The sequence below is a fragment of the Myxine glutinosa genome, chromosome 8, assembly GCF_964187855.1.
Source record: "Myxine glutinosa chromosome 8, kmMyxGlut1.1, whole genome shotgun sequence".
Lineage (NCBI taxonomy): Eukaryota > Metazoa > Chordata > Myxini > Myxiniformes > Myxinidae > Myxine > Myxine glutinosa.
The window spans coordinates 27177467-27183650 of record NC_136268.1 but is presented as its reverse complement, the minus strand read 5'-3'; positions in this window follow the sequence as shown (position 1 = coordinate 27183650).

Genomic DNA, 6184 nt, shown 5'->3' with positions numbered 1-6184 from the left:
GAAGGGTGCAGGTGGCACCAGGTGTGAGAGCACAGGTGTGCAAGTACAGGTGTGTGGAATATATGGAGCAGAGAATGAGTGGTGTGGAGAGAGATGGAGTAAGTGGTACGGAGTGGTGTGCATGGTGCGAAGGTGTGAATGGGGGAAGAGTGGACCCCCATCACGGATACCCGGGGCGGGTAGTGTAAGTGTTAGGTAGAGGGTATAGGTAAATTGTGGTTGGATATTGGCATTTGTGGTGCGGTTGCAGAATGGTATTGTGGATGGGTGCATTAGTGTTGTGGAAATGGCTGGGCGTGTAGCCTGTTAGTGTGTGTAGTTGGTTGGGCACTCCACCACTGTGAGGATGTCGGCCAGGTGAGGCCGCAGGTGGGCTCTGGGAGCCGTTAGTGTCAGTGGGTGCCTGAGGATCCCGGGTGTGGATCGGGCAGCCGTGCCAGAGAGGGCACTGAGGGGGTGAGAGTGCGAGAGGGCCTTCCCCAGTTAGTTAGGTTAGGGTGAGGAGCAGGTAAGCTCGGGTGGCAACTACAGTGGTGGAGGTGTGCAGGTGGGTAGACCTGCTGGGAGAGCTACACGTCACAGCCCAGAAATTGTGCGAGGGCACCGGGAGATGAATCGGGGGAGTGAGACCCCAAATTGAGAAGCACCACAGTTTGGTCAATGGGAATTGGTTTTTAGAACCCATAGTGTAAGTTGGCCAATGGATTGGCAGGGAAAGACCCCGGGTAATGTAAAGTTGTTAAAGTCATTTAGGAAATAGTTAGGATTGATGAACCTGTCGCACCATACGCAGCCACTTACCTGAGGTGATGATGATGACTCCACACCTGTGTTTTCTTTGTTCTGTGTTGCAGGAAATAAGAATTGCTGTTTGGATTTGTGAGACGCATCACGACGTGGATAAGACATTGGGGTGATTCCATCTCTCCCTCCTTAGGAGGGACTGATGATGAATTGGTGATGGCAAATTTTGATGTTGAGTTGGAGATGGCAAATTTTGATGAGAGTTGGAAATGGCAAATTTGATTGGTTAGGAGGGAGAGAAGACGAATTTGGTTTATGGGAGGAACGGGGAAGACAGTAGGGACGTTTGTTGATGTGTAAAGTAGATGTTTATGGGTAGTGTTGTGTTTTGTGGATACAGTAAGGGGTAAGGGAGGGGCAATGTAGGTTACCTGGTGGGGGGGGGGGGGGGCGTATGGTAGGAACGTACCTGTCTCACCTGGTTCCCATGTGCCCCCAGTGTGCATTACCTTGTATTGCGTGCACTTTTGCGCCCTTACCACCTTACTCACTTGTCTTATTTTTGTCTCCCACCTCCGAGGATCTGGCTTTGGGGCAGAGAGAGAGGAGAGAGAGGTGCTGGCTCTGCAGTTGTGGGCCTGCACTTTCGCTGCTTGCTGCCTGGATCGATACACCATATGGAACGCAATTTTGGTGGCCGCCCACAATGGACCGCAGTTCTTTTGCGGGCAAGCACCACCCGTTGATGGACCTCTGGGTCAACGTGGCACCTATGCCATACAGGTGAACCACTTATAGTTGGCCCCCCTGACGGCCACAATTTAGAAATGGACGCGGTTGGCGCCTTTCTTTATTTTTGAAGGAAGCCAGAAGGCCAAGTGCTCCATGAAGGCAAGACCAGCGGCAGAACATCGGCCGGCTGCGACACCACCGGTGATTATTGAACACTTTATTGGTGCACCGGATGGTGCTGACTGTATGTATGGGGTGGTGCTTTTGGTGCTTGGACGGGGTGCTCTGCACATTATTAAAGGCCGTAGGGCCACAGGGCACTCGTGGGTTGGTGTATCGATGCTGGCATGCGTGCTCTCTCTCTATGCATAACATCTGCATGTGTTCCTCAAAGAACAGGTCCTGGATCGTAGTGTAAATATCAGTCTTGTGTAAATAATGCTCCCTACCGGCTGTATGTTTAGTTTGAGGATTCTTTCCGCGATTCGGTTATCCTGTGGGTGTGTTTCTGTGAGGAGAAGGGTGCAACGTCGCAGGGGGACATATTTACTCATTTGTGAACATCTGTAAAACTGTCGCACTCAGGGTTGAGTTAATAGTAGAGGGAACTACATCTGAGTGCCACACTAACGTAGGTAAAAATTTATCGGGTCGGGACGCCCCGAGGTAGAGAAGGGTGCAATGTTGCGGATATGGGATTTGGATCCATCCATATCCGCTTGTAAATATTCCCCTATTTCCCCAATACTTCCCAACTATCCCCAATCCCCCATTCCCTAGTCCCATTGTCTGTAAACAACACTCTGTAGACCCGACGTTCCCCTATTCCCCCCATTAAATGTCGCATCCAGGTCCACCGCATCTCACGTAGACAACTATAGGACATCTTGCTAGTTATTCTTAGTCTATGTCAGTTAAGGACTCGTTTCCATTAATTCTGACTCTTCGTTGCACCAGAATGTGATTGTATGGCACCGTTACAAAGTTTAGGACCTCCCAATACCTCCCCGCAGCTCTTCCTCATGGTACAACAACAACAACAACAACAGCGGCGGCGGCGCGGGGAGTGTGCGTCCTCACTCCGGCTTGGTTAGCCGCCATTGAACATGTGCGCCGACGGGGTTACCACGCAGGGGCTCGCTGTCAGCTCCTCGTCAAGGGCGGAGCCCGGTAACCCCCCGCACCCAATAGAAGCGGCGGACCGATTCCATCTGGGGCGGAGCTAACGAGCCGAGGGCGTGTCACTCCCCGCTGAGCATGCGCAGGAAGAGGGAGGTGACGTCAGATGCGCCCTCAGCTTGGAGAGAGAAGACGCCACCTCCGAGCGCTGAAATACCTCCCCGCATCTCTGGACCGGACCGCGTTTGATTCTGCCCCTGAGCCAAGGTGCACCTTGTGCTATCGACTGCCTGTCCTTCCCTGCCATCAATCCCCATGTAAGTCAGTCTTGTCCCGTTTGTCTGTGGTCTGTCGGGGATAGATAAGACTGTGTCTAAGTGCCCATCTTTTCTGTGCTTTACGTCTTACCGTGTAATCTACCCGTTTCTGCATCACCAATTATATCCTCCTCCGGAGGTCTTGAGAACTGTACCCCTTGTGTCGTTGCATTTATCCCAGCCGTTGTGTCCTTTCCTTCATTGATTTAGCGTAGCGCGATTCGGCCAACGTTCGAGTGGAATCGGGCGGGATAGGGTTCTAATCGGGTGAGTTGGGGAAGAATCGGGTAAACTGTGCGAACACGGCGGCCATTCCGCTCGGTCAAGCAACATCTTAAGTCGTGTCCGTAACAATATTTTTACTCGCTCTTCCACGAGCCTCAATGATGTATAAAAACAAAAAAGTCCGAAAACTAAATCAAAATCCAAGTCAAATGTGTGGTTTCTAAAGCGCAGACAGTAAGGCACAAAGAGAGCGAAGCATAGCATTATGCGATATGACGTAAGTCCTCTTATTGTACACCGCTCCTTTCCTATTCCATCTCCAGATGATGCATGACGTCATCGCCGGGCACCAAAGGGGGCCCTGCGATGACGCGCACCCGAAAGGGAGTACTCAGTTTTCACTCCGTTTGTTTTCTTGTTTTCTAGTTGTACAGCACTTCTTCCCTATTCCATCTCCAGATGATGCATGACGTCATCGTCGGACACCGAAGAAGGGGGTTCAGCGATGACACCTGCCGAAAGGGAGTAATCAGTTTTCACTCCGGTTTCTTGTTTGTTTTCTTGCTTGTTTTTCCGGGCGATATCTCAGCCATCCTTTGAGCTAGGAAGCTGAAATTTGGGCAAAATGGTGAGCACGTACTTTGGCACAACCAGTGTTTTTTATTTTTTGATTGATCAATTGATTGATTATCGATTAATTACTTAATTATTATCGATTTTATAAGTACTTATTTCTTTTCCTTCTCATATAGGCAATATCTCAGGCACTTTTTGAGCTAGGAAGCTGAAATATGGGCAAAATGGTGAGCACGTACTTTGGCACAACCAGTGTTTTTTATTTTTTGATTAATCAATTGATTGATTATATATCGATTAATTACTTCATTATTATCAATTTATTAAGTACTTATTTATTTTCCTTCTCATATAGGCAATATCTCAGGCACTTTTTGAGCTAGGAAAATTATATTTGGACATGACAGTGACCAAGTGATTTGGCTATAAAGGGTATTTTTAATTTATTGATTAATCAATTAATCGATTAATTATTTAATTTATTTCGATTAATTGCTTAATTAATTTTCAAAAAGTTGCAGATTCAGATGAAACGGTGGTGCTTTAATTGTGCTATTAGCCAATAGATTAAGAAATTAATTATTTTATGATTATTATTTATTTATTTTAATTATTAATGACTTCTTTATTTTCTTTCTCATCTGACTAATATCTCAGGCACCTTTGGAGCTAGGAAGCTGATATTTGTACATGACAGTGACCAAGTGATTTGGCTATAAAGGGTATTTTTTATTTATTGATTAATCAATTAATCGATTAATTATTTAATTTATTTTGATGAATTACTTAATTAATTTTCAAAAAGTTGCAGATTCAGATGTAGTGGTGGTGGTTTAGGTATTCTATTAGCAAATTGATTAAATATTATTTATTTTACGATTATTATTTATTTATTTTAATTGCATAATTAATCAATCAATTATTGTGCACCACTACCTCCCAATTCTGCCCCCATGTGTTATTTATTTATTTGGCATGGGGGCGATATACTTTGAATGTATCTCTACTTGTTTTGGTATTTGATTATTTCCCGTGTCATTTTCTTGGCTACAAAATCGACCTGGCTGGTCGGGCAGCATATGAAGAACGAACCTCCTGAAAGAACCACTGCAGCTCATGAAGGAACCACCGAAGGTTGTGAAAGAACCACCACAGCTCATAAAGGTTAGTTCCTCATTGTCTCACCTTTTCTAGCTGCCATTATACCTATTTAAACAAAGATGGCGGCTCCCAGAAATCTAAGTAAGAAAAGGAAAATTGCTATTGTGTTTCAAAAGGCTCTTTTACAGACAATTTTTTTGTTATCAAACACAATGGAGCCATATTGTGTCTGATATGTCAAGAGAAGATCACAGTTTTCAAGGAATACAATATCAAACGGAATTTTATGAAATACACAAGCAAATTTGACAGTCTCATAGGTCAGAAGAGAACCGATCAAGTGAACTTACTGAAACAAAATGTGATTGGGCAACTATCTTTCTTCAAAGTTGCAAATCAGAGTTCTCAGGCAGCAAACAAAACCAGTTTTCTGATAGCCGAAACAATGGCTAAGAGAGGGACACCATTTTCTGATGGGAAATTTGTGAAAGACTGCTTCGGCATATTGTTACGTTTGTGGGGGTAGATGATGAAATACCAAAGTGGAGATAGAACGGTGTAGGGTAGCATGGAGCACATGCGAGTAGGAAACCAATCTCGATGTATTTAAGTAGGGGAAAACTGTGAGCTTAAGATAATTTATGTGTCACCACATGGGGGGTGGTGTTATGTTAACTGGGTATGGTTAAGATTAGTTTCCCCAGTATGTGATTGCCTCCTGTGATTTTTCCCTATGTTTTTAAAATTATAACAAGCCGGCCATAAAAACGAGTGCTCCATTAAACCACAACTGACATAACTGCCGACAGCAACCCGAACATTCCCGAGCAGAGCCGAACGTTCTCGATAGACAATTAACTCTGTCCACCAATCAGCAAGGAAAAAGGCCCCACCCAGTAAAGGCGGAGAATCGGTGGGCGCCCCTGGACCAAGATGGCCATGAGACTCCGCCCCCGAAGTGCATGATTGGACAGTGTGACGTCAGAGCTAGAAGGTTCGAGAGTGAGGAGGAGGAGGAGGAAGAATTGGGCAGTCTCTCTCTTGGTCTGGCTTTTGGCTGGGGTGGTCACTTTGTCTTGTTTGCGCTCATGTAGATAACTGTTTGGAGCTCGTAGACCCTTTGCAACATTGGAGCCAGGGGTGTGGTTTGATGGTGGTGTTTTTCGGGGGGAGCTGGAGCCGTGTCACGTTTTGGAGGGAGGCAAGAGCGAAAGAAGACCGGCTGCACAAACACTCTCATGTTTGTGGCGATGCGGAGAGGAACTTCGTGCCATATTGTGCGTTTGCCGCACGAGCAGCTTCAGGCCGCCTTGTGCTGCCGACTTCATTCGGCGGTCTCGTTGGAGCAAAGCGGAGGGGTAGGGGAGGGG